An 18,662-nucleotide genomic window follows, 5' to 3' on the forward strand; every position below is an offset into this window, starting at 1 on the left:
AGAGACAGTCAAGTAATTTTTCTTGTGCTGCAGTTTGGAAAGTGGAACACCAAATGGATCGAAATAAGACTGGTAGCAGCAGAGGTGACATCTAGTTTGAGGACTGTGACCTCAATAGTTCGACCTAGACTGTGTGACCAGTGCTTTTTGGCATCCTGGTTGCTTGTTCATCAGAGGGCCTGGAAACCAGGTTGGAAATGATAGGAGAAAGAAAATGGGGAAAGGTCACTGTGTGCAGTTATCATCCTGGCAAACTTGAGACATTAACTATGGTAAGTATCTGTATTGAGTCTGGATCAGATGGAACTAACTTTCTGCATCTCAGAAACAGCTGAGATATGCAGCTGTTTTAGGTCAGTGACTAAACCAGTGGTGATAACACACCAGTATTTTATCTATTGCTGAGCAGTGCTTGCACAGCGAGGCGGCCTTCTCTAACTCTGCTCATAGCAGGTAGGCTGGGGATGTGCAAGAGCTTGAGAGGGAACACAACCGGGACAGCTGACCCAAATTGACCAAAGGGGTATTCTGTGCATTCTTACAATGTCATGCTCAGCAATAGAAGCTGGGGGTGGTCTTTCTGAAGTAGTTGTTGCGTGGAGGCTATGTAAACACTGGGCTGCTGGTGGGAGGGAGAGATTGCCTTTACTTCGCTTGTATATTTTCTCCCTCTCTTTTTCCTTTACTTTTTAAATTGGCTTTGTCTTGAGTTTTTTCTTCCTTCTGTGCTTCATGTTCTCCCTTCCATGCTTGGAAGTGGTGTGAATGAGTGGCTGGTGGGTGCTTAGTTTATGGCCAGGGTCAACTCACCAGAGTATCTGAAATATGAACATCCTTCTGAATACCACTGTTTAGAGATAGCCCAAAAACTGCCAACTAGAAATGAAGTGGTAGTGTTGGTTTATCTGTAGTTAAAACAAAAATACTTGGTTGAAAAACTGAAAACAAAAGAAGAAAAAAGAGTAATATTAGTATAAATGTTGTATAATTTTGAACTGATTATGTCAATGGCCATATGAGGGTTTTTGAAGTTTTTATGGCATTGTGTTATTACTTCTTTGATAAGTGATATTATTTGTATCACTATTCTGTTGGAGGTTCTCAGAAAGCATTTGTTTTTATGATACATTACTTCACGCATTTTAGGCCTGATCAGCTAATATTGGCAAACCTCATGAAATCTGTAGAAAACTAAGTTGACTTTCCATGTGCTTTAACAGTCTTCTGGAGTTTTTTTCAGTGGTATTTTTGAAGTAGTGGCTTAAAGGCTGTTGGGCATGACATTTTGCTCATCGTATGGGGACTATATCAATGAGGAGGAACTTACTTTTGATACTCAAGTAAATCAAGCAGTAGAAAATTTGTATCTGGTTATTTTCTATTTTGAGTCTTGAGAGAAATAAAAATATCTACAATAAGGTCATGTTTTTCAGAATGCCTTGTTAAGGTGAAAAGTAAAAGACTGTAAAACTACATGTCATCCACACCTGCACAGACGCAATATAGAGTAGTTTCCTCTCCTACTGACAGGCATTTCCTTATAGTTAAGAAAGTAGTACTTCAAAGACAAATAAAAATTATTAAAAATGTATCTTTATAACATCCTGGTTAGTCTGGAATTACAGATTGGTTATTAATACATTTATGTTCATTAACCTGTATGCATATAATAGTATACATACTATATATATATATTTTATATATATATATATATATATAAAAGTTAATAATAGAAGATGCAGATTGAAAAATATGTGGGCCTTGCACTGTTTCCTCTGACAAGGCAGAAACATCTGTGCTGTGCATTTGTTTGTCTGAACTAATTTTAAAATCTTGTAATTTATATCATTCTTTTTTTATATCATTGCTTGAAAACTTGGTTTCACTGTTGTGGGTTGTCTGGGATGTTTTCCTGTTTTCCGAATAAGTGCAACTGTAAAAACTCATTATCTATGGTGTGTTGCCTGACTGGACAGTAGGAACACCAAGCTTAAATGCAAAGCGTTCCCACTCTTAAATGATGCTTTGTTGTAATTTACCATGATTTGACTGCTTCATGGTTTGGGTGTAGAGTTAGAGGATATATTCTGACTAAGAAGCTTCCTGGAAAATGGATGACAAAGAAGCGGTGATGAACTTGTTGTACGTTGTAAATGCAAACACCAATTTTCAAGGGAGCTAATTAAAATCTTTATCTGATCCCTAATTGCAAAAGAGCTCTGCCTGAGTGCACGTGATAAGTTCATGGTGTTTAAGATTTCTAATTTGATTGTATATTTATTTCCTGATTTTATGGGTACAGCATTTTTTTTGTGTTCATAAGTCTTTGCCAGAGGAAACGGCAACCTTCCGTTTAAATGTTGCAGTTGGGAAACAATGCTTGGCAAGTGGATTTTGATTTTTTTTTTCCCTTATGTGTGTGAGGAGAATGGTAACTCATCAAAGCTGTTTGTAAGGGAAAATGCTTCTTTCCAACATAATTGACTAATAAACTATTGTTTTGAAGACAGTCAAACTTGAGATAATGTACAGAATCTTGATAAACTGTGAGCGCCTATTACCAGAGCTTTGTGAAAATTGTTTTGTCATCTTGGAAAGGACATGCTGAGTTTTCTAGGTACAGTGACACACTGTACATCAGCTTGATGTTGGCCAAGAACACTCTTATTTTGGCATTACAAGTTGTCAGCTGGCCAATTCAGTTGACTTTACTAATTGCTAATTGAACAAGATCTGGAAGACAGAACCTCAAAAACTTGCTCTTTATTTGTCAACTTCTTAGTTTTATGTATTTGGGTTATTTTCACTTGTGGCATGAAATAAACCAACTGTTTAGTTTCCTTCTGCAGAGAGTTCTATACCATCAGATTGATCTTGTGTTTGATGTCTTTCATAAGTTGAAGGTCATGCTCGTAGTTTAAGCTGGAAATTGTTCTTTAGGAGCAAGTAAATGAATTGATCAGTATGGAATTGGGTTGATACAAGAGGTCAGAATGAGATTTTGAGGATAGAAGTTGGCACAATGTAAGGAAATGTGATGCTTTTGCTCTGTAGTGAACTATCGATTCTTACTTTTAATTGCACGCTTCAGCATACACGTGGAGGAAAAATGTTTATAGCTGTTACAGTCTGCTTTTGCCACAGGAGAAAAGTTAATGTTAATGATCTGAGATGTAGCAAAAGCAAAAAGAATGTTAGAAAGTAACATCTTTACATAAGTGCTTAGGCAAAGATATAGGCAGATGCAGAGCATCTCATTGAAATGGAAGAATGATTCCAAGAATTCAGATGAGGGATTTTTATAGACTTGGACCTACAGTGTTAAGCATCCTATCTCCAACAAGCCATAGAAGATTTCCAGGGGAAAGAGGAATAGAGTGAGAACACATCACACGTCTCTTGAAAATTCCCAACCTCTAACTGTTTTCAGCGCAAGGAATTTCCTGAACCTGGTGTGATATCTCCCCCTAGCAATGAATCTCTTTTCTAAGTTCTTGTTAAGTTTCCCTATAGAACGTTTTAAAACTTTCTTTTAACTCCTAATATGTTTCTGAGAGTTTCATAAATATTTCACCTGTTGCGCAAAGAACCACCTTCTTTTGTTTGTTTTGCACTTTGCTCCTACCAGCTTCCTATATACAACAATATACCAAACCTAAAATCGCAGAATCACAGAATATGCTGAGCTGGAAAGGACCCACAAGGTCCAACCCCTGGCCCTACACAGGGTCATCCCCAAAAGTCACATCATGTCCCTGAGAGTATCATACAAGTGCTTCTTCAGCTCTGTCAGGGTTAGTGCTGTGACCACAGCCCTGGGGAGCCTCTTCCAATATGCTACCATGCTCTGGGTGAAGAACTTTTTCCTAATATCCAAGTTAAACCTCCTCTGACACAACTTCAGGCCATTCCCTTGGGTCCTGTTACTGGTCACCACAGAGAAGAGATCAGTGCCTGCCCCCACTACATTCTTCTCACAAGGAAGTTGTAGACTGCAGTGAGATCTCCCCTCAGTCTCCTCTTCTCCAGGCTAAACAGACCAAGTGACCTCAGTCACTCCTCATATGGCTTCCCCTCAAGGTCCTTCACCATCTTCATTACCCTCCTTTGGACACTCTCTATCTAATAGCTTAATATCTTTCTTATGTTGTGGTGTCCAAAACTGCACACAATGTTCAAGGTGAGCAGAGCAGGACAATCCCCTCGCTCGCCTGGCTGGCAACACAGTTGGGGTTGGGCCTCCTGGCTGCCAGGGCACTGCTGACTCATATTCAACTTGCCGTTGACCAGGACCCTCAGGTTCCTTTCCATGGCACTGCTTTCCAGCATCTCATTCCCCAGTCTGTATGAACATCCAGGGTTGCCCCATCCTGGGTGAAGAATCTGGCACTTCCCTTTGCTGGACTTCATATGGCTGGTGATTCCCAATCTCTCTCATTTGTCGAAGTCTCTCTGCAGGGCCTCTGTGCCTTTGAGGGAGTCTCCCAGTTTTGTGTCATTGGCAAACTTGCTTGGTATCCATCCCTTCTAGGGACACTACCTGGGATTGCTATATTAGGATATCATGTCAACGAAGTAATTTAAACTAATGTTCAGAAGAAAATGATTTAATTAATTTTTCTGCACCTGTCATTAAGTATAGTATTTTGTTTCACTGTTAATAATGCTACAGCTTTAACCCACCAAGTCATCATGCTTTAGCATCCAAGTCATTCATGAAGATGTTGAAGAGCACAGGGCCCAAGATGGAGCCCTGTGGAACCCCACTAGTGACAGATCACCAGTCTGATGTTACACCATTCACTATCACCCTCTATGCTTGACCCCTGAGCCAATTGCTCACCCACCACACGATGTGTTTATCCAGCTGTGTGCTGGACATCTTGTCCAGACGGATCCTGTGAGAGACAGTATTGAAAACTTTACTGAAATCCAAAAAGATGACATCAAGTGGCTTCCCTTGCTCAACTAGGTGGGTTACCTTGTCCTAGAAGGAAATCAGGTTGGAGAAGCAGGACTTTCCTCTCATGAAGCCATGCTGGCTGTGCGTTTGAGCCCTCTGTTTTGATACAAATTATTGCAGAAGATCACAGAAACTCAGTTTAGCAACTGAAGTTGTTGACAAACAGCTTTACATAAGGAGATTATAATTTTTAAACTATTGACAATATAGAAATTGTCAGTTGATACTTTTCCTCACAAAACTATTGCATACCTGGTCTGGGGGGATGATAAAAGGCACTGAGATCAATAACCCCATGTTTTAATCAATAGCATGGTAGGTACTCCTAAAAAAATGCAAGTTATGTTAGAAAACTGCAAGGATAGTGATATAAGCTGAATTTTGCTGATAATTTGAATAACAGTGTGTATTTAAAATAGAAGATCAGAGGGAGATCTGATAAAAGTAATACAGGCTGGAATAATGTCTGGGTATTGCAGTTCTTTTTTAAGGTCATTTTTCATGTAACAAACAGTTCATAGTGTTTCTTGGGGTGAAGCTTAAATATTGTGCTTCAGTGTAATTAAGAATCATTTGCAGTAAAATAAAAAGATCACCCAAATCTCTACATATGTCACCTGATAAATGTAGGTCAAGACTGACTGAAAGGTCTTGCTGGTCTAGAGATTCCAGGTTATTAGAGACTCCTGTGATTGTTTCAGAGTGGAAATAACTTCAATATACTTAAACCTGAAAAAATGTTTTTTGTTTAGTACAGGAGATAGAAAATGCAGTCAGAAGTCCTGAAGAAATAGTAAAGAAATATCACTACTGTCTTCCAGAACTAAAAGAAGTTTGGGGTTTTGTGGTTTTTGGTTCTTTTTTTTTTTTAACCAAACAGTGATGCTCCATGAAATTATTCTGTCTCTTTCTATTTTTCTGAATATTCTAAACTTTTAAAAAACCGAGACCAGTATACACAGTGAAGAGATACATTTTGAAAACTAGCTGAAGGGATTAAAGAATGTCTTAATCTTGTACCTCTACAGTTTTTGTTGGTAATAAAAATATTCCACACTACTGGCATGCACTGTGAGCACTGAATACTAGGAGCATGTAATAGTCAAATATGTGGTATGGTAATAAAAATATTCCACACTACTGGATTACACTGTGAGCACTGAATACTAGGAGCATGTAATAGTCAAATATTTGGTAGGTGGGCTAAAGCTGTAGCATTATTAACAGTGAAACAGAATACTATACTTATTGATAGGTGCAGAAAAAATAATTAAATCATTTTCTTCTGAGCATTAGTTTAAATTACTTCGTTGACATGATATCCTTATATTGCAATCCCAGGTAGTGTCCCAGCTTTCTTTCAAAACATCAAATAAAGTTTTCTAGTTAAAAAAAAATAAATCTCAGGTGTCGGAAAACACAGATCCAAAGGTGTTTTATCCCAGTCCTTTGTAATAGATATGACGGCGGGATGACATTGTAAATTTGCTCAGTTTTATACTTTTTCTCCCTGAATCTGCTCGTTTTTTATAACATAACTGCCAGCAATCCCTTAAGTTTGCAGATGTAAATAGCCAGTTCATGCAGAGTAGAGCTATACCTCCCAAGAAATACCTCCCAAGGAGAGGCTGTCTGGTAACCCTCAATTTAGCTCGAATTATAGAAATGAACAGTTAATCTTTTCTATGGACAGATTTGTTTTTTCCCAGAAAGCAAGGAGAGCAAACTGAATTTTTCTGCATCTTCCAGTGTTTCTTGTAGCATCCTTCATAAGTTGGTCATTGAACTTTCTTGATAAGAAAGCCTTTTCCCATCACCTTTTAATACCTACTGCCTTCTTTCTCTCTCTCTCTCTTTCTGCATTTTCCCGCAGATATTTGTACTACTGGGGAGGTATCTGAGAACCAGACTTTTGTTGGAGAAAGACTAGTTCAATAAAAATATACCACTAGCTTAAGTATCTTTTTTATGAAATTAAAAAAGCAAGACACAAAGTGAAACAAACACCCCCTGCCCCCTCACGTCCATTTTGTTTGCATTTTGTTTGCATTTTGTATCTCCCATAGACAACATATAAAGGCCATCAAAGTGCTGACAGATGCACTGTTACGCAGAAATGCAAAGATTATATTTTTGTGTCTCTATATACCCTGCAAAATCCCAAAACATTCAGATTTCTCCTTGCTACTCTGTTCCAGCTCACTCAAGCCATCTGCTTGCTTTTCCTGCTGCATTTGGTCTCATTAGTCATGTTCACATGTACTTCAGGCTGCTTAATTTCATTATGCAAAGTATTATGCACTGTTCATCCAATAAGTGAGAGAGGTTCATTCTGCTCCCCAAGGGACTTGTAAAAAGAATGTTTAAATCTCCAAGAAAACCTGAAAATTCTTGTTGAAACATGGATCATGTTTCACTGTTACCTATACTGAAACATACTAAAACTTAATTTACTGATTTATCTGTCTTCTCCTGACTCCCAAAGGTTAATTCATGTCTCCCTAGAAATATTTGCATCGAACTAGGATTTTTCAACACAGTTACGATCTCAACAGAGAACTACACGTCATAATTGAAAGTTTTCTTTCTGGTGGAGTTAAGTTTTCTGCCTAGCAGTGAGATTACCAGTTCTGAACAGAATGTGTTTGTGGTCATCCCTGTGACTATGTGCTAGAATTAGCAAAATCCTAAGCCTTTTGAAAATGAGCAGAATTCGCAGAGGAAAGAGGGATTTGTTAATAATAAAGATAAAAAAGAATACATTTGTGGTCATTGCTGAGTGTGCTTTGGCTTCTCAAAACTCCTGAGGCTGACTGTGATAAACTCATAGTATTCCCAAGAAGTGACTCAACAGACTTTGTGTTGCAAGATGAAAAAGACAGAAAAAGAGTTTTCCATGATGGCTTTTAATAACTCCTCTGTGTGTTATCCCAGCTGGAACTCTTCCGGGACCCCAGTGGACAAAAGAGTACCAGGATGGGAGAAAATTGGTCAGCATTGAGCTAAGGAGGCAATGACCGAGGCTTGATGGGCAAAGGCAGTGGATTAATAGTCAACCTGGATAATATCAACCTGGATAAAAATTGGACACAGAGTGGAAACTGGGACTGACTAGACAAAAAGAGTCAGAATTGGCAGGGAGCTCTAGGGAAGACAGATTTTATAAGGAATTGGATAACTGGACAGCAGATGCAGAGCTGCCAGCATAACTGCCAGTAGCATCAACCAGTAATCCTAGCTAGAAAGAACTAGGAATGGTTGAGAAATGAGCCAGGAAGGCAGGAAAATGGAATACAATGGGAGTTGTGCTTGGGTATACAGGAACTTAAAATATATACTACGTGCTCTAAATAAAAAGAAGTTGGGGTGGGAGAGAAATGAGGATCCATTATTGGGTGTATAAAATTAGTGGATTTTATTATCTTGAAAAAAAAATCCATCATGAAAATAATAATTTAATTTTAAGAATCTGCTCTGTAAGGTATATAAATTCTAGAGCACTCACAGAGTAGGAGGGATAAACCCTTTAAATTCCTTTAAAAATAACATAGGCACTGGATAAGCATAGCTACCCACAAAAAATATGTGACTCAGAGACTGTCATAAAGCATCAGAAAAAGACTGAATGAAACTTTGAGTGCTTGACCTTGCAGCAATGTTTTTTTATTAATGTTGTGGTTTGCATCTAATAAGTTTAATTTTACTTTGTTGTTTTGATAAATAAATACATTCTATCTAGACAACCACAAGCTACAAAATAATTGTTGACTCTGAAAGCTGGAACATTTTTAACCGGTTTTTCCTGATAGTTATTTCATTAAAACCCTAGGTCCTGGAGTAATTGAAAGGATTTAGTCTTTCTTTTCTGATGGAAAATACGCATTCTGTGGTGTTGTAAATTCTGTGGTACCCCCGACTTTGGTGACTGTAAATTCAGTGCAATACACCATGCTGATATGGGCTTTATTCCATAAAAATTAGATGGCAAATAATAGGTATCTACATTTACAAAAAATGCCATCATTTTTGCAATACTGATTTCTTAATTCTTAAGTACTGAAAAAAGAGAGATTCCAAAGTATTTAAAATAATTTAAATGAACTTTTGAATTATGCAGTACTTTTGTTGTGTAAAAAATAGCTTTATTTCTAACAAGATTTGCTGTTTTATATATTGTCAAGACTGACAAAATTAAATACTGGTGGTATTTCCTCCTAAGGAAAATATGAAAACTGCTACATACAAGATATGGGGACTGAGAACAGCTTTTTTGAGGTGTGATTAAGATAGTGGGCAAAGATTCAAGGCATTTAAGACTGAGAAGGTTCCTTAAACCAGACTTGTTGTGTGACATTCAGCATAGTGTTTAATTTTTGTGTACCTCAGCTTTCATCTGTAGAACAAATATGTTGATATAGCTTTACTCCTATCCTTTCCTGTTTCAGGGATTTGATTTATAAAAATCTTAAAGATCTCTAACAGTCTTGTTCAAACAACGTCCAGATCAGTGAGCATTCAGTCTTAACTGGAGCTTCTAGTCACAGCTGTGGCGGAAAAGCAATGTGAATTCCTTTAATTTACCAGAATAGGAGACTCTATAGAAGAAAAATAGAAGAGCTGAGAAGGAAAAAACATTAAAATCTCTAGTATAATCTGAATAGTTCTAGGAAATTGTTTGCGTCTAAGATTGAATTGACTCATGTCACTTTTGCCCCTTAATCCAAACTGTTTTGAAATTGTCTGTTTGTGTATAGAAGTTAATAAATGTCCAAGTATAAGTCCATGTCCTTTTGGTATCAAATTAATTCACTGAGCATGCTAAGTTAAGGAACCTTGTGGGTTACTGCAGTAGAAAAATATGATGTGAGATCACTACAATTCACTGCACTTCGCTCACTGATGAAATCTGCAGAAATGTATAATATTAGAGCACACTAAGAAAACAGCCCAGATCAGTCCATGATGAAGGAAACTTGTTCATGTCTTTTTTTTCTAGGTCTCTTAACTATCTGATTAACTCTCATGATAATCAACTATTGGCAGTCAGCTGAAGGGCAGTTTTTAAGCAGCAGTTGTGTGCGGGCTAAGTTGGAAAATACAGCAGTACAAGAACTGGCAAGTGTTTACATGAAATGTCTTTCTTTTAAAGGGAGAAAAAGGATTTTTTTCTGAACCGTGAAGAAACTAGAAAGTGACTGATAGAGCCTTCATTCAAGATTTCCTTGTGAAAACTGTGTTGATGCCAATCATATAAGGTATCTTGAACAAACACAGATTTTGTTACCTTCCATACCCTATTAAATACTTTAATGCATAGCAGTTTCCAAGAAATAAAATGGAAGTAGTAAATAAATTTAAAAAATAGCTTTTTCTGATGCAAAGTCTATTAGATTAATGAACACACAATTTTATAACAATACATGATAATTTCATTCTGATACTAAAGATCAAAAATATCCAGTTTATATGTATTTTTTGTTCAGATAATAGTTGTATTCTTTGCCTTCTCTCACCATCAGCTTGCATTTTATCAAATCCCAAGCTGTTATGGTTCGTTATCCATAGATGATCTTGAGCAGCCTTGCATCACAAAAAAATATGCTCTGACATCTGCCATTGTGCACCACTAAACAGATCAATTCTGAGTAAGGCTTGTCTTTGATTAATACATTCAGTAGCATGTGTCCTTATATTTTTGCTTGTGAATATCTTAGATGATGTTAGATGCATATAGTACAGTACTGTGATTTTTGAGGTTGCAGATAAAATGTCAGCTGTGCCTTTTTAGCTAACAAGTTCTATTTGAGTTAATGCTTGTATACCTCAATCTCTATAACAGTCCACCAAGCAGTCCCATTGCTTCTGTAGTCATTTCGTAAAACCCTGTATCAGTGATGTAGACAGCACAGTGAAACTAGTAGCTGTGATTATAGTATCAGGCTTGTATTCTAGATCCTTTTCTGATTTTAGGAGCCAAAAATGAAATTTATGTCACAATTGTATTGATAGAGTAATAATGTCCAGTTATAAATATATTTACTATGGAAGTCTTTATTTCTTGTAAGGTTGTTACATTAACAAGACTATTCTTTTTTTGAAAGACAATTAGTAAAAATGCACAGTACTCATAGACATTAGAAAATTAAAGTCTCCTTCTTTCCTCTAATTTACATCTCTGTTTAGCTATAGTTGTAAGGGGAAAATGAATGTGTATTTTTAAGGATGTTCTAAGGTAATTACTATACTGTTTTGTTCAGACAACATTTGGAAATTGTTTTTTTACAGTGCTGTTGTCACTGCTTCATCTAAAAATATTTTTTCAGCAATCAGTAGTGAAAATTTATTACTACCCATTTTAGTTTTGCTTTAGTACTTCTTGACTCAATAGCTATTTTAAATTAATCAATGAAACTGCTTTTAGGAAATTGCATGGATACTTTTTTGAATATGTTAAATATACCTAGCATTGCTTGCTATAGCCTGAGTAGACTGTCTTCATCCAGTCACTTTGACATTTTCTCCAGGGATGAGGAGAAGACAAACAATCTTATTCTGTTAAGATTCCTTATAATTTCCAGGTTTGATGCAATGTCAGTGATACATTGTGCTAAACTCACTCCTAATAGAGGAAAGGTGTTTCTGTTTGCATGTCACCGTTCCCATGCAATTAACTGCTCATGCTTGCAAGAGTTTCAAAGCTTCATTTGTGTTAGAGCTTTTTAAGCTTTTCCTAATTTTGCAGATTTTTCACAGAGTACTTGTGGAAGTGGAGATCATCCACAGTTCAAATGAAAAGCAGCAACATATGAAGAAAATGAAATGTACAGACACTGCTCAGTGAAAGTTCACAAAACAAGTGAAAAGCCACATGAAAATGTAAAACAATATGTCCTCAAAGTAAATTGTCCCCAAATAAGGAACTCACTTGGAAAGAATACTGCTTTTTATTTGTGTTGTAGAGCAGATTGTTGTGAGACTAACTCTGAATGAGTGAGTTCAGCAGTGGCTGTTATTCTACCCAGAGCCTGCCTTTTATTTTCAGTAATAAAAACCGGAACAGTTCTGTGCTGAATGTGGAAAAAGGGGGGAGTGAGAGAGAGATTACCCCCTCATGAGGGGAAATGGAGGGTCAGACGCTGATCTCTTCACTCTTGTGACCAGTGACAGGAAATGGCATGAAACTGAGTTAGGGAGTTTAAGGTTGGATATAAGGAGAAGGTTTTTCACCCAGAGGGTGATTGAGCACTGGAACTGGCTGTCCAGGAAAGTGGTCAAAGCACCAAGCCTGACAGAGTTGAAGAAGTGTTTGGATAATGCTCTCAGGCACATGGTGTTATTCTTGGGGCATCTTGCATAGGGCCAGGAATTGGACTCAATGATTGTTATGGTTCCCTTCCAACTCAGCAGATTCTATGATTCTAAGAAAAATATTTTGTTTTCTAATTCCCCTGTATCTGTTCCTATTCCACCGAAACTTGCAAATTAATTTTGATTGAAGTAGTAGTGTGTTCATCACATTGATAAAATTAATTTCCATCTCTGTTCACTATCGTGCGTATCTCGGTTACAGGCAGTTTCTTCTGAGAATATGAAATACTATCTGTGAATGTGTCTGAGAGTAAGTCACCAATGTTATAACTCAAACTAATTTAAATGAAAGCAAATGTTTTGGGATTTGAAAGTTGAATTTCCATTTGAACAGTAGCTTCAAGGACTTGCAAGCACATTTGACTGTCTTGTGCCCTGAAGTGGATTGCTAAAGAGATTATCCACATAGACCCATGAGCTACAATAAGGTTCACAGGAATGTGAAATAGAATAAAGTTGTCTGTAAGGTAAATATGAAATGGAAAAGCAAATTAAAGCACAAATGAAATAGGAATGAATCCAGGAGAATGTAAAAGAATCTACTCCAGTAACTTAAGGATGCAACAAAACCTGAGGATCTGATGCACAAATCTGAACTAGAAATGCTTCTTAATGTGTCACCCGAGTCACTGAATTTGTTTGGTAGGTCCCTCAGTGTGCTGATGTCTTCATAATACATTACAAATTGGGTTAAAGGGGATACTCTGTAATAAACAGTCAGTAAGAAATACCTTCTGAGACTTCTTGAGTATTAGGAAGTTCTTATTGAAATACAAAATAATTGCAGATGGTTAAGTGTTGCAAGGAGTCTTCCTATTTAAAAATGCCATTGTATTGGCAAAAATATTCCTAAGTGTTTTAGATGCAATTTCTCTTTAATACTACTTTTCACTTAGAAATATCTATGGCATGTATATTGGTGGTATATTTTGCTTGTATTTGATGATAGTAGCAAGGATGAAAGCAGTTCTCCTCTTACAGGAACTATTACTTCCACTGTAGTTGCTTTGGACATTCTAGAAAGGCAGAGTGGTGCTCAGGTCAGCACTGAGGAAATCTCCACAGAGCACTGAGGAAAGCTGTGAATAGTACAGGTCCATAATCAGGAGGCCCTAGATAAACCAGTCTAATAGTGTGAACTCTTTTAATTCAAGATACTGTGCCAGCTGATAGCAAAACTTACTTGAGTTCTTTCCCCTTTTCTTGCCTTAGAAGTATTTTGTTTGCAGCCCAGTTATGAAAAACAGGGAATCATGGAATCCTGGGACTGTTGCAATGAACACCAAAATTATAGGTGAACAAAGGCTGAATGTAAACCTGTCTCTAAAATTATAAATATGTGCAAAATTTCTTTTTCCTGTGTTTTTACCTCCTTTTTTTCTGAACTAACCCCTCCCTAATTTCTCTTCGGGAAGCCTACAATCCACTGATAAATTAACATCCCTAGGCTGTAGATAGATACATCTTGCCTGCTTTAATCATTGTCGTCTTAAAGGTAAACTATTAAGCAACAGTGAAAATGAAATGTTGCATAGATCTCTGGTGCGTGCATCCATTAAAAATAACAAGAACAATAAATGCAAAAATTACTTTAATTAATGTGTTGAAATTTATTAAACTCTGTATAACCTCCTTAGCTGAAAGTAAATTCAACTATCTTATACTGGCAGCATAGGCTGCAATGAGATTTATGGAGTTTGATGATTCAGGATGAATCAGGTATACTGAAGGCTTTTTGGGGGAAAATAAAATTTCACAAAGTAATACAGTCAAGTGCAGATATTACTCTTCCTGTAAGAAAGAGACTAAAATTGCTGGTGCAAAAAAGGTCTCTTTCTTCCCACAGTGCTGCATTTATTGTGTTACGGTCTAAACCAGCAGCAATTATACATAAGCTGTTAAACAACATGAGAACAATCAAACAGTTGGCTCACTGAGCCAGAGGTGGTACTTGGAGCCCTTGCTGTTTCTCCCAGTCAATCTCAGCATCAGTAATGGTCAGAAAATAGATGCTCATTCTCCTGCATATGTTTATATGGCAGGGGAACATGTCTTTTCTTTCCTTTTTGGCAGACAAAAAAGAAACTAAAATTGCTTGGGAAAATAGTAGGTTTATGGGGAAAGTATGCACTTACAAGTGCACACCATACCTGGGAAGAGAATTGTGGTTTTTAAGTGGCTGGATAAAAGCCCCACTAGATTCTATAGGATGAAGCCAAGAAGCTGGCAAAATTCAAAACATTTTTTGATTTATACGGAAGTGAGAATTGTAACAGTGGGGTTCTGCAGGGCTCCATCCTCAGCCCAGTTTTCTTCAACATCCTCACTAATGACTTGGATGCAGGACTCAAAGAAATAATAAGTAAGTTTGCTGATGGTACTAAATTGGGAGGAGCTGTCAACTCCCTCGAAGGCAGAGTGGCCTTGACAAATTAGAGAGATGGAGAATCACCAACCATATGAAGTTTAACAAAGGGCAAGTGCTGGATTCTGCACCTGGGACTGGGCAACCCTGGTTTTGTGTACACACACTGGGGAATGAGAGGCCAGAGATCAGCACTGCAGAAAGGGACCTGGGGGTCCTAGCAAGTTGAATATGAGTCAGCAGTGCCCTGGCAGCCAGGGGGGCCAACCATGTCCTGGGGGGCATCAAGGAAAGCCAGCCGGTCAAGGGAGGCAACTGTCTTGCTCTGCTCTGCACTGGTGCAGCCTCATCTTGAATATTGTGTGCAGTTTTGAGTGCCACAATAGAAGAAAGGTATAAAGCTATTGAGAGCATCCAAAGGAGGGCAACAAAGGTGATGAAGGGCCTTGAGGGGAAGCAGCTGAAGTCCCTTGGCCTATTCAGCCTGGAGAAGAGGGGAGACCTCATTGTGGTCTTGAACATCCTGACTGAGGGAAATGGAGAGGCAGGTACCCATCTCTTCATTCTCGTGACCACTGACAGGACCTGAGGAAATGACATGAAGCTGAGTCAGGTAATGTTAAGGTAGGATATCAGGAAAAGGTTTTTCACCCAGAGGGTGGTTTGGCAGTGGAACAGGCTCCCCAGGGCAGTGGTCACAGCACCAAGCCTGACAGAGTTGAAGAAGCATTTAGACAATGTTCTCAGGCACATGGCATGATTCTTTGGGTGTCCTGCATAGGGCCAGGAGTTGGACTCAATGGTTGTTATGGTTCCCTTCCAAGTCAGCAGAGTCTATGATTCTCTAAGTAAATTATTGCAAGATTTTAGGGGGTAGAAAAAAACCCCCACATGTAGGGCAAAATGAATGGATAAGTGGGTAGGATGTTCTTTCATGAAATGAATTATGTTCCAGATAACTATTGCAGGAGGTCATGCGTATTTTTAAAATAATTGATCTTGTTATTTGTCACAGAGGATACAGGATTAGGCAGACCATGGATTTAGATTGGTTCAGAACTCCTCTGGTTCTGTCACAGATTTGCTCAGTTAATGAAATATAAATTTTGTGGCAAATTGGCTCAAAAACCAACAGGGTATTTCTGACCATCTTTACATCTGAATAAATCTGGATGAACATTTTAAGAAACCACAGTGTGAAGTTAGGGGAACAGCTGTGATCCAAGTCTCATATGCAGTTATTTTACAAGGTACATTGAAACTGTGAGCCTGAAACAGTCCAAGGATATAGTTTCATGATAGCATTTTTGCTGGAAGTGATGATCTTATGCTCCCTTTTTGTTCCAGCACTAAAAGTGAAGAGAGTAGTTTTCAGCCAGATAAGCCTTATTGCTGCCACACAAGAAAATAGTGCAGTGATGTGCATGTGGAAAGTAGGGCAGGATTTCTTCTCTTTTGGCAGCAGCAAAGCCTTAAATCAGTTTAAGCAGCTTCCGAAACCACTCTAGAACTTTGAATCTTCACAGAAGGTGGCTGGGGACAGCGGGTGCTGATGCCACCATATACTTTCTATGTACAGGTATTGTTCACCTCACTATTAGCAAGTGTGCTTAGCATTGTAATGAACTTTGGCCACTTTGTATAATCGAACTACCTAAATTAGTAAAAGTCAGTTCCAAATTTGATCCCCAAGAGTGGTGCGTTGACCTCAGCTGGCTTCCAGGCTCTCACAGTGATGAGATCTGTCAGACATAGATAAGAATTTGTATTTTTAAAATATACAAAGTTTCATATCGCACTCCCCATGGCTTGAGATAAGGACAGGTAGGTCACTTACCAGTTACCATTCACAGGCAAAACAGGCTTGACTTGAGGAAGACTGACTTAATTGCCGATTAAAATAGGTTTGTACAGTGAAAAACAAGGACAAAACCTAAAGCACGTACTTCCCTTGTTCCAAGACTCACTTCACTCCTTTATTCCCAACTCTTTTGCCTGCCCCCCATGAGAGTGCAGGGAGGTGAGGGATGAAGGTTGCGGCGAGTTCACAACAGCTGGTCCCTGTCACTCCTTACTCCTCATGCTTTTCCCCTTCTCCAACATGGGGTCCTCCAAAGACTGCAGGGGCTGTAGGGGAATCTCTGCTTCAGCCCCTAGGGCATCTCCTTCCCCTCTTCCTTCTCTCACCATGCTGCACACAGGGCTGTTTCTCACACTTTTCCCCTTCACTTCTCACTGCTGGGCAGTGTTCTTGCCCCATCTTAAATCCATTTCTCAGAGCTGCCCCCACCTTAGCTGTGAGCTCAGCTGTGCTCTGTGGTGGGTGCATTTGGAGCCATCTGGAACATGCTGTGTCCAGCCTGGGGCAGCCCCAGCTGCTAATGCTGGGGCACTGGTGCCCCAGCTGCCAAGGTACCTCTCAAACAGTTTGAGCAGGCAGTGAAAGCAAAGGTAATTTTCTCAGGATAGTCTGCAAAACTTTTTTCCTAACCTCATCTCACAGACACCTGTTTTCCAGTAGCAGACCAACAGTTGTTGCACAGGAACTCTTCTTTATGCATGCCTCTGTGAGTATGAACAGAATAAATCCCATCATGTATTTTAGAGAAATAGTATTTTTTCTTTTCATCAGGGCTGTGCTTATGATAGATACCAAGTTGTTTGCTATGTTATTTTGTATTTATCCATTATTGATGTTAAGTATAGCTGACAATTTCTGCTAAAACCACAAATAGTAGTGTTTTTTTTCCCCACACTGCAGTTTGTAGCCCATCATGCAGTGCAGCAGATTCATTGCGCTGATCAGGTTTTGAGTGAGTTTCACCTGTAACCTTTCATATACGGCATTGAAAAGAAAAAAAATATATTCCTTCCATTAAAATATTAAAAAATATTTGCCTTCTGTATCACTGTGAATCCAAAATTTGTACATCCTGGATGAGCAAAATGTGGAAAAGAGAGAAATGGGTGCCAGAAAACAGGTCTGGCCCGAAGTGGGGCAGGCTCCCAGTGGGCATCCAGATCTCCAGTTGCAGTCAGGCAGACCTGCTGTATCCCTTCTAGTGCCCACCTCTGCTTTGGGGTTGCCTGTTTTCTGCACAATTAGTTAGGATATGGTCCTGAGATAAATACATCCTTTGCTGTTCTCCCACTGTTTCCTCGGTAAATTGTGTGAATACCAGTTCCCACTTTATTATCTATAACTTCTGTCTGTTAGTGTCAGAATGGTTGGTGACCCAACCAGAGTCATAATTTTTCCTTTACAGCTTGACAGACTGGTTGGAACTGTTGGCACAAACAACTGGTTTGTTTTGTTCTCACATTAAAAGAAGATGTGATACGAAACCTTGTATATTTTAAACATACACATTCTTATCTGTGTCTGACAGATCTCATCACTGTGAGAGGTTCAAAATTTGTGATTCTCTGTAAAATTTGATTTTCTGGCACTTTCCAACAACAGCTTGTCTCCTACTGACATGTAGAATTTGATTTTGTTCAAACATCTTTTGTGTGTATGTCTCCTTGATATTGATAACAACGGCTTGTGGTAATGCTTATCTCCTTTTGATCCTGAAAAGTAATAAAGAAGAAAAATACAAAGTAATAGCTACATACATTAGTTAGGCAGACATCCATCAAATCTTTGTATCAGACGTAGCTTTTCAGATATCTCAAGAAACAGAGACTAAAAGCAGTGGTAGCATGGCAAACATGCCCACAAAACCAAATAAATCATTGCCAAACAAGGAGTGAATGAAGGCAGATCTTTCTTGTTCATTAGTGAGTTTTTGTTCCCTTTTCCAGGTGGTTTTCTGAACAAATTGTTAATTACTAATTGCCATAGTCTCTTCATAGCTACTATAATTGGACTCTTCAACGTATGTGAATCTTGGGTCCATTCCCCAAATTCTGGGGATTGTGAGTGGGATAGGAAGTCACTGAAAAGTGGAAAAATAGTCTTAA

The 18,662-nt window shown here is 38.4% G+C and overlaps 1 protein-coding gene across 3 annotated transcripts in view; it reads left to right on the plus strand.

Moving 5' to 3' along the window:
- Positions 1 to 18,662, plus strand: part of SYT1 (synaptotagmin 1) — a 364,604-nt gene that overhangs the window by 72,959 nt on the left and 272,983 nt on the right. For 2 of the 3 annotated variants that reach the window (XM_027679772.1, XM_027679770.1), the window contains exon 2: positions 10,113 to 10,218. The exons of the other annotated variant lie outside the window; for it this stretch is intronic. The gene's annotated coding sequence lies outside the window, so the exon portion shown is untranslated. The remainder of the gene's footprint in view (positions 1 to 10,112; positions 10,219 to 18,662) is intronic. 3 annotated transcript variants of the gene reach the window in all.

Source organism: Neopelma chrysocephalum, unplaced genomic scaffold, assembly GCF_003984885.1.
Source record: "Neopelma chrysocephalum unplaced genomic scaffold, ASM398488v2 Primary Assembly neopelma1_59, whole genome shotgun sequence".
NCBI lineage: Eukaryota > Metazoa > Chordata > Aves > Passeriformes > Pipridae > Neopelma > Neopelma chrysocephalum.